At 45.6% G+C, this 10,398-nt stretch overlaps 1 non-coding gene across 1 annotated transcript; it reads right to left on the reverse strand.

The window, feature by feature from the left end:
• Positions 1–9,661: 9,661 nt before the first annotated feature.
• On the reverse strand, positions 9,662–9,771 carry LOC138804553 (U6 spliceosomal RNA). Its single transcript, XR_011365292.1, has one exon. It is a non-coding gene; the product is annotated as a U6 spliceosomal RNA (small nuclear RNA).
• Between the last annotated feature and the right edge of the window lie 627 nt (positions 9,772–10,398).

Here is a 10,398-nt window from a genome sequence, read left to right on the forward strand (position 1 = left end):
TGATGTTAGGAAAATGAACCCTTAGATATGTATTTTAATGTTTTTTCTTTCATGCATTTGTTTCTAATGCATTTATAAGATTATCCCTTTGTTGCTTTGTATGTCCCTCCCCCACAGTATAACCCCTGCTTTCACTATATTTGATGTCAGTATAACTTGTGGAGGAGATGGGGAAAAACCAGTTGTTTAAGGATACAGGTGGACCTGTTGCAACAATGAGAAGTACAAGTTGTCGTGTCGAAAACGAGCTTTACAACATTGATGCGGGGGGAGGGGGGGAAGGGGGGGATGATTGGGTGGGGGGGTGGGGGGGAGGCTGGGAAGGGATGTGAAGGGTAAATGAAGGAGGAGGCTGCAATGCTTGATAAGAAATGTATGCATTATCCTGCCCATGTAATTGTAACCCCTCTGTACAGTATGGTGACCAAAAAATTATATTAAATTTAATAAAAAGAATTAATAACCCAGTCAGGTGCTGATGGCTCACACCTGTAATCCTAGATACGGGGGGGGGGGAGGGGGAAAGAGGAGAGGGGAGGAGCAGGGGAAGGCTGAGTTTTGCAGTTCAGTGCCAGCCAGGGCAGGAAAGTCTATGAGACTTTTATCTCCAATTAACCATAAAACCAGAAATGGAGCTGTGGCTCAAAGTTGTAGAGTGTTAGCCTTGAGCAAAAAGAACCAGGGACAGCACCCAGAGTTCAAGTCCTGGGACCTATGAAAAAAGAAAGAAGAAAGAAAGGAAAGAAAGAAAGAAAGAAAGAAAGAAAGAAAGAAAGAAAGAAAGAAAGAAAGAAAGAAAGAAAGAAAGAAAGAAAGAAGGAAAGAAAGAAAGAAGGAAGGAAGGAAGGAAGGAAGGAAGGAAGGAAGGAAGGAAGGAAGGAAGGAAGAAAAGAGTGAGAGAGAGAGGGAAGGAGGGAGGGAGGGAGAGGAAGGAAGATGAAGGAAGGAAGGAAGGAAGGAAGGAAGGAAGGAAGGAAGGAAGGAAGGAAGCAAGCAAGCAAGCAAGCAAGCAAGGAAGGAAGCAAGGAAGGAAGGGGAAGTGTAGGGAGCCAGGGTAAACGCCATTACAAGATGGCGCCCACTCCCTTGCAGCTTTGAGGTAACCACTCCATTTCAGGCGGTGCTTGGCGGGACGGTGGGTCCTGGGCTTTGCGCATGCGCGAGCCACGTAGAGTCCCCAGCCAATCCCGTGGCACCTGGTGACGGTGAAAGGCAGACGACCAATGATAGAAAGACCCGTGTTCCTATTCCCTATATAAGCTGCCATGTTTTGGGTGCACGCGCTCTCGCGCTCAAGCTCCCCCATCAACTAAAAGGCTCTCCAATAAAGCGTGATCTGAGAAGACTCCTGGTGTGGTGTTCGTTCTTCCTCGCTGGTCGAGAAGGCGCGCGCCGCAAAGTGGTGCCGAAACCCGGGACCCGCGCGAGAGGCCAAACCGGAGCCAGAACTCAATACGCGGAGAGGGGACGTCGGTAAGTATCCCCCGGTATGCTGTTCACTGTAGATTTAGATATTTATTGGTTGCTTGCATTGCTTCTTCCTTTGTGGTTTGTCTTTTTGATGGTGCGCACTTGCCTCGAGGAGGGAGGGTTTGATTTAATCCAGGAAGGATGCAAAGTACTAACACGGCATCAGGATAGTCTATCAGAGTCAGCATCCAGTAATGGGGAGGAAAATAGGCCTAAAAGAAAAAGGGAAAAAAGCCAAAAGGATCCTAAAGAATTAAAGCAGGAGGGACTGCAGCCCTCACAAAAGGAGAAGGGTCTTAGGGAGGAGGGGGTCTCCTTGAGACCTTCTTTAAAAGCAAACCGGTTCTCAGCCCTACATGTGGAAGGGCGGGACCAAGAATGCAGTGATCTTGTGAGTGACTCAGAGGAAGAAATGTTAGAGGAGGAGGGAGAGCAGCAGCTCGATCCAGCTGATAGTGAAGACTTAAAAGAGGCTGCGGCGGAGTATGAGTCAGACAGATATGGGGGGTGGCGCCCCCTAGGGGTGGGAGTACCGCAACAGCCAGGAAGAGGAAACGGAGCTGCCCCTCACCCATCGCCCCCCCCCCCCCCGCCTTGCCCGCCGGCGGGGCGGAGTCACTTTATAAAAGGAAGCACCTGGTCGCGGTTGGCGGCCGCTTTTCCAGTTTTTGAAAATCCAATTACTAATGAAAGAAATTTTGAGCCGGTTTCCTACTTCCAGCTTAAGGATTTAGTTGAGGCAGTCCGGACTTATGGAGTGACGGCTAATTATACCACTGCCCTGCTCCGAAGACTGACCGTCAATGCTATGACGCCCACGGACTGGTTTGAGGTAGCCCGTACCTGTCTCAATCATGGGCAGTTCCTCGATTTCCGGTCTATTGTTCAAGACAAGGTTCAAGCCCAATACAGACAAAATGTCCGTGACAGGCACCTGGACTGGACCGTAGATAAGCTTCTCGGGCAGGGGCCCTACACGGTAGACCAGACAGGATATCCCTTTGAAGTATACCACCAGGTAAACGAGATCTTTTACAGGTCCTGGCGGGCCCTCCCAAACAAGAGAGAGATGGCTGGCAATCTAACAAAAATCATGCAGGCCCCTAATGAGCCATTTTCTGATTTTGTTGCCCGTATGCAAGAGACAGCCGAGCGGGTGTTAGGAAATCTGGAAACAGCCATGCCATTTGTACAGCAAATCATTTTTGAACAAAGCACCAAGGAATGTCAGAGGGCAATTACCCCAGTAAGAACTCAAAGCCTAGAAGCTTGGTTAAAAGCCTGCAGAGAAGTAGGTGGCTCCCTGACCAATGCGGGGCTGGCGGCTGCTGTCTTGTCGGCTGCCGGGGCCGCAAAAGATAGTAAAGGAAAAGGGTGTTTCCGGTGTGGTCAGTTGGGACATTTTAGACAACAGTGCCCAAAAAATGGTGGTCCTGCGCAAAACGTACCCAGGCCGCCAAGGACTCCAGGAGTGTGTCCTCGTTGTAAAAAGGGAAAGCATTGGGTCAACGAGTGCAGGTCAGTTAGAGACATCAATGGACATTTTATCCCCCAAATTACTCCAAACGCTGATTCGGAACCAGAGCCAAAAAACGGGAAGGAGGGCCCTCGTCCCCAGGGCCCGAAAATTTACGGGGCATTTCAGACTCTGGCTCCCGGACAGCACCCGCAACAACCCCCCAGCCAAAGAGAGCAACCTCAGGCTCCGCAGGGTTGGACCTCTGTGCCACCTCCGGACGGGTATTAACACAGCAGATGGGTGTCCAGATTGTGGAGACAGACATGACAGGATCCCTAGATGAAGGCACTGTAGGAATAGTTTTAGGACGCTCCTCCTCCACAATGAGAGGATTAATAATTTTCCCGGGAGTGATTGACCCTGACTATACGGGGACTATCAAGGTCCTCTGCCATGTCCCCCATGGAGTGGTGTCCATTTCTCCCGGGGATAGAATTGCACAGCTCCTGCTTTTGCCTTCTCTTCATGGCAACTTCCCTGCTAAGGAGATAGAGAGAGGAGATAAAGGGCTAGGCTCCACTGGAGTCGACCTTACATGCCTGTCCATAACTTTAGACCAAAGACCCATGCTAACTCTCCAAGTGGAAGGGAGAAGATTTGAGGGACTGGTGGATACAGGGGCAGATCAAAGCATCATCCAAAGAGGGGAGTGGCCAAAGCAATGGCCAACTCAGAAATCCTCCCAGACCTTACAAGGGCTGGGCTATGCCGATGCCCCACAGTTAAGTGCAAAAGAATTGACTTGGAAAACAGACAAAGGCCAAGTTGGAAAAATGCAGCCATTTGTGGTAGATGTCCCTGTCAATCTTTGGGGAAGAGATGTGCAGCAACAGCTAAAGCTAACTTTAACTAATGATTATTCTGAGGCCAGTCAGAATATGATGAAACAGCAAGGATTTGTGCCAGCCTTGGGGCTTGGTCGGCGTCTCCAAGGACGCAAGGAGCCAATAGAGCCACTTGCTAAACAGGACAGGAAGGGTTTGGGTTTTTCTTAGGGGCCTCTGAAAACAAAGCTTCCACTGAAGGTGCGGTACCCATACCTTGGTTAACACAAAAGGCGGTGTGGGTTCCTCAGTGGCCCCTCTCTCGAGAAAAATTGGAAGCGGCTCAAACTCTTGTCCAGGAACAGCTGCAGCTGGGGCATGTTGAGCTTTCAGTGTCATCTTGGAATACCCCAATTTTTGTAATTAGAAAGGCCTCTAGAAAATGGAGATTATTACATGATCTTAGAGCAGTAAATGCCCAGATGCAAATTATGGGACCCATCCAAAGGGGACTTCCATGGCTCTCTGCATTACCTCGAGAGTGGCCTATTTTAGCTTTAGATATTAAGGATTGCTTTTTTTCCATACCTCTTTATGAAAAGGATAGGGAGCGCTTTGCCTTTACTTTGCCCTCTGTTAATCATGAAACCCCGGATGCTTGCTATCAGTGGAAAGTTCTCCCCCAAGGAATGGCTAATAGCCCAACAATTTGTCAATTGTTCGTAGGGGCTGCATTAACCCCTGTCAGGAAAAAATTTCCAAAAGCACGGATTGTCCATTATATGGATGATATCTTGTTGGCTGCTCCCTCGGTAGAGACTCTTCATAAGGTGTTTGGGCAGGTAACGGAGATCTTAGCTGATAAAGGACTGATTATTGCCCCTGAGAAGGTGCAACAGACTAGTGTTGTTCAATTTCTGGGAACCATAGTTTCTCCTACTGAGATTAAACCACAAAAACTTTCCATTTGAACTGGTCATCTCAAAACACTTAATGATTTTCAGCAATTGGCAGGAGATATTAATTGGATAAGGGGGTTTCTTAATCTCCCTCGGTCAGAGTTGTTACCTTTATTTGCCATTTTGGAGGGCGACCCTGAAGTCACCTCCTCTAGATCCCTGACACCTTTAGCACTAAATTCCCTACAAAAGGTTGAGGCAGCTTTGTCTAGGGCTCAACTTTCACGGGTTGATTTAAAATTACCTATCGATTTATGTATATTAAAAACAAAAAATTATCCCACGGGGGTTCTTTGGCAAAATGGCCCCTTATGGTGGCTCCACGGCAATTCTGTGGGAGCAAAAACCGTTCAATATTTTCCTGAATTAGTGGCTAAGCAGGCAATGTTGGGTATAAAGTATTGTTTGATGCACTTTGCAAAAATTCCAGATAAATTAATTATTCCATACACCCGTGAGCAAGTTGAAATTTTAGCAGCCACAGTGGATATGTGGGCAATTCTTGTTTGCTCATTTCCAAATGTAATTGATAACCATTATCCTAAGCATCCTCTGCTTGCCATAGTTAACAAAAATTTAGTGTCCTGTTGTCACTTCAAAGGAGCCCTTGGTTGATGCTCTGACCATCTTTACGGATGGATCAAAATCTGGACAAGGTGCCTTTTTTGTTCAAGGACACAAACAGCTGGTAGTCTTTAATTTTCGGCCGAATGCCCCACAGGCTGTTGAATGTTTAATTGTGCTTGAAGTTTTTAAAAGATTTGATCAACCTTTTAATTTATTTTCTGATTCATTATATGTTGTAAATGCCGTTGCTTCTCTTGAAGTTGCTGCTTCAATTAAGCAGGCAAGTACAGTTTCTAATGTTTTGTTACAGATTCAGTCCCTTATCTTAAACAGAAAACACTCTTTTTATATTGGACATATTCGCGCCCACTCTATGTTGCCGGGACCGATGGCAAGGTGTAATGATTTGGTGGACCAGGCAACTCGGGCTGTGGCTCTGGTCGCTGCTGATCCTGTAGAATTGGCAAAAGACTTTCATAGATTGTATCATGTACCTGCTAATACCCTTAGGAAAAGATATAATTTGTCCAGGCATGTGGCAAGAGATATTGTTAAAGCCTGTAAATCTTGTGTTACCTTTCTTCATCCTCCCCATGTGGGGGTAAACCCCAGGGGGTTGAGACCAAACGCCCTATGGCAAATGGATGTTACTCATCTGACAGAATTTGGTAAGTTAAAATATTTACATGTGTCTGTGGACACCTTTTCTGGTGTCATTCATGCCACACCTTTGGCAGGAGAAAAGGTGTCTCACGTCAAAATACACTGCTTAGAAGCTTGGGCAGCTTGGGGAAAGCCCCTTAGATTCAAGACGGATAATGGCCCTGCTTATACTTCCCATGGTTTTCGCGCCTTTTGCGCACAAATGCAGGTTGCCCACACCACCGGATTGCCCTACAATCCTCAAGGACAAGATATAGTGGAAAGAGCTAATAGAAGCATAAAAGAAATGCTTCAAAAACAAAAAGGGGGAATTGCTGAGTCAGCGTCCCCCAGGGAAAGACTTTCTCTTGCGCTCTTTACCCTTAATTTTTTAATTCTAAATGACAACGATCAGTCTGCCGCAGATTGGCATATGACAAGAGACCCCATGGATACTAAAGACATGGTTATGTGGAAGGATGTTATTAATAATAAATGGTATGGACCGGATCCGGTAATAACGAGATCCAGGGGAGCTGTTTGTGTTTTTCCACAGAGTCAAGAAGTACCTCACTGGGTGCCAACGAGACTGACCAGGCTGGTGGAGACTGCAGAAGAACCCCCTCTTGAAAAAGAAGACCCGCAAAATGAAGATGCCATCCACTCGTCTCCTGATGCAGCTGATCTTCCTGCTGTTAGCAACAGTGCTAGTAGCAATCCCTGTGATAGCTAAACCAATGATGCTGTGGGCTGTTACAATTTACTGACTGGATTGCCTCTGCGGTGTCCTTTTTCAAAGAGTGGGTGGGAGTCAGAATGTTTTTAGCCTGCTGCCTGGGAGGATGCGTGGTCTGCCTATGGTTGGTCTGTCGCCTTCGAGCCCAAACCAGAAGGGACAAGGTTGTTATCTTGCAAGCATTAGCCGCTTTGGAGAGTGGATCCTCACCCCAGATCTGGCTGTCGGCCCTGAGAGGCAATTAAGCCTTACCATTTTGCATAGCCTTAGCACCCCGAGGGATCAGGGGATCCCATTGCACCAGGACAGGTATGCAACTTGCAATTTGGGACTTGCACTTGAGGAGGACCATCTCCTCAAGAAGAGCATGCTGGGTTGCAAGTGGGTTGATGCCCAAGATCCCACCTCTGCAAAAAGGCATCAGATGGGCCTGGTCATCACTGGGGAAGGCGCCCCTCAGGCGAAGGCCAGTGCAAGGTCCTAATGTTTTAGACAGAGGCCCAACCTCTACTCTTACCTGTTGCCAAAAAACAAAAAAGGGGGAACTGTAGGGAGCCAGGGTAAACGCCATTACAAGATGGCGCCCACTCCCTTGCAGCTTTGAGGTAACCACTCCATTTCAGGCGGTGCTTGGCGGGACGGTGGGTCCTGGGCTTTGCGCATGCGCAAGCCACGTAGAGTCCCCAGCCAATCCCGTGGCACCTGGTGACGGTGAAAGGCAGACGACCAATGATAGAAAGACCCGTGTTCCTATTCCCTATATAAGCGGCCATGTTTTGGGTGCACGCGCTCTCGCGCTCAAGTTCTCCCATCAACTAAAAGGCTCTCCAATAAAGCGTGATCTGAGAAGACTCCTGGTGTGGTGTTCGTTCTTCCTCACTGGTCGAGAAGGCGCGTGCGTGCCGCAGGGAAGCAAGGAAAGAAGGAAGAAAATAAGAAAAGAAGGAAGGAAGGGAGGGAGGGAGGGAGGGAGGAACCAAGGGAGGGAGGGAGGGAGGGAGGGAGAATAACCTGATCAATAGGCAAAGTAACTAACTAGAGACTTCTAAGAAGAAGTAAAAGAGGCCAATAATGAAAACCATCTCTGGCCATAAAGGAAAAAAAATCAAAACAACACTGAGATTTCATCTCACCCCAGTAAGATGGGCCATCATCAAAAACATGCTGGCTAGGACATGAGGGAAAGGAACATATTAAACTGATAGTAGAAATGTGAACTGGTATAACCACTATGGAAGGCATTTAGAGAGTCCTCAAAATTTTAAATATAATCTAACAATTCCATTCTTGGGTATTTATCTAAAAGCTCACAAGTCAGGATAAAGACATTTGCCCAGCTATGTTCATTGCTGCACTATCACCACAGCTAAGTTATGGAAATAACCCAGGTGCCCTACAAGGAATGGATGAAGCAAGAAAATAAGATAGACAGACAGACAGACAGACAGACAGAGGTAGGTAGATAGATAGATAGATAGATAGATAGATAGATAGATAGATAGATAGATAGATAGATAATCATATATAATATATTATCAGGGAGAAAGAAAGAAAGAAAGAAAGAAAGAAAGAAAGAAAGAGAGAGAGAGAGAGAGAGAGAGGGAGGGAGGGAGGGAGGGAGGGAGGGAGGGAGGGAGGGAGGAAGGAAGGAAGAAAGAAAGAAAGAAAGAAAGAAAGAAAGAAAGAAAGAAAGAAAGAAAGAAAGAAAGAAAGAAAGAAAGAAAGAAAGAAAGAAAGAAAGAAAGAAAGAAAGAAAGAAAGAAAGAAAGAAAGAAAGAAAGAAAGGAAAAGAAAGAGAAAGAAAAAGAAACATATTATCAGGAAGAATAATATTGTGTTATATGCAGGAAAATGGATGACCTGGAAAAAATATGTTAATAGAAGGCATGCCTAGAGAAACAAGGACATATGTTTTCTCTCATATGTGGAAGTTAAATCTAATTTATACAAATACAAGTAAACACATACAGAGTCATATGCAAGTGTACACAAACGTACTGACCAAAGTATGGTAAATGCAGAGGAGAATTCAAATGGTGTAATTCCTTAGAAAAACTAGTTCACAGTCCAGCAAAATGAATACCAGGAAAATGGTATTTGAGGTATGGGAGGGAGGTCAGAGAAGGGGGGGCAGAACAATGAAGAGAAGACAGGAAGGAAGAATGCAGTCATAATATTCAATGCATATCTTATGAAACTAGGAAATTCTAAGAGAAGGATTGGAATGGGAGGGATGGGGGAGAAAAATGACAGGGGTGATATCAATCAAGATGGGTTATACTTCTAAACTGAAAAAAGCTCAGGGACAGAACCCAGACACTGAATTGAAGCCCCAGGATGGACCAAAAAAAAAAAAACAGTTATATGAGAGACAAGGAGTAACAGAGCTTCTTCAAAAGCAAAACCATGCCATGAGGGCTGGGAAGGTAGCTCAGTGGTAGAGTGCTTGCCTAGCATGCATGAAGCCATGGGTTCGACTCCTCAGTATCTCAGAAACAGAAAAGGCCAGAAGTGGTGCTGTGGTTCAAGTGATAGAGTGATAGCTTTGAGCAAAAAGAAGTTCAGGGACAGTGCCCGGGCCCTGAGTTTATGCCATGCCATGAAAGCTAATGGCAGCTTCCAATCAAGCAACTCAAGAAACCTGGGGTTTGGATTAGACTCTCCTTTTTCTCCAAGGATGAGTTTTAGGACTTCCCCTAATGGGAATGATTAGGCCAATTAGGGACTTTGACTGGCAGGTCTAGATTATATAACTCAAGCTATACTGGGCATATGTTAAATGCTCAGATGCATTTTGAATCAGAATCATGAGATGTAAGGAATATTCATGAGAAAAACATCAAAAAAGGTACTTAGGGTCACCACTGTGTACATGCTTTGAGAACCAGTTAGAACCAATCTTCTGCCCTTACCCTATTTGCAGGAGGCAAACAACCATAAGAACTAAGAAGACAACCACAAACTGGGTGTTTTAGGGCATTTCTGGGTGTTCTGGGATGACTCACTTCACACTTATCTTTTTTAAAAATGGCTTCACATCCTGTTTGTTCAGCAGCCATGCTAATCTTCTCTGTATCATTCCAATTTTGGAAAATGTGCTACCAAAGCAAGTACACCTATCTTATGTGCCCTAGCTCTCTGCTTACTTCTGTCCTGTATGTCCTAGTTTCCTATATTAGAATAGCCTTCACATGTAATCCTTCCAATCTCTGCCTCCTTTATTGCTAGGATTATACAAATGAGCCATTGTACCCAGCGGTTGCAGGGTTGGGGGGGTAGTTGTTTGGTTTGGTTTTATTTTGTCCATCCTGGGGCTTAAACTCAGGGCCTGGGTGCTATCCCTGAGCTTTTTCGTCTCAAAGGCTACCACTTTGAGCCACTGCTCCACTTCCATTTTTCTGGTGATTAATTGGAAATAAGACTCTCAGGACCTTTCCACCATGGGCTGCCTTCAAATTGTGATTCTCAGATCTCAGCCTCCTGAGTAACTAGGATTAATTATAGGAGTGAGCCACACTTTTTAGCATGTGATGTAAAACCTAAGAAACATGCCCACCTTTTTGTGTAAGACAGACAGACAGACAGACAGACAGACAGACAGACAGACAGACAGACAGATAGATAGATAGATAGATAGATAGATAGATAGATAGATAGATAGATAGATAGATAGATAGATAGATAGATAGATAGATAGATAGATTCAAAAAATCCTTTGTTTTGCTTGTTTGGGGAGAACAT

The sequence above is a fragment of the Dipodomys merriami genome, unplaced genomic scaffold (assembly GCF_024711535.1).
Source record: "Dipodomys merriami isolate MVZ:Mamm:240054 unplaced genomic scaffold, mDipMer1.0.p SCAF_3695, whole genome shotgun sequence".
In the NCBI taxonomy this organism is placed as follows: Eukaryota; Metazoa; Chordata; class Mammalia; order Rodentia; family Heteromyidae; genus Dipodomys; species Dipodomys merriami.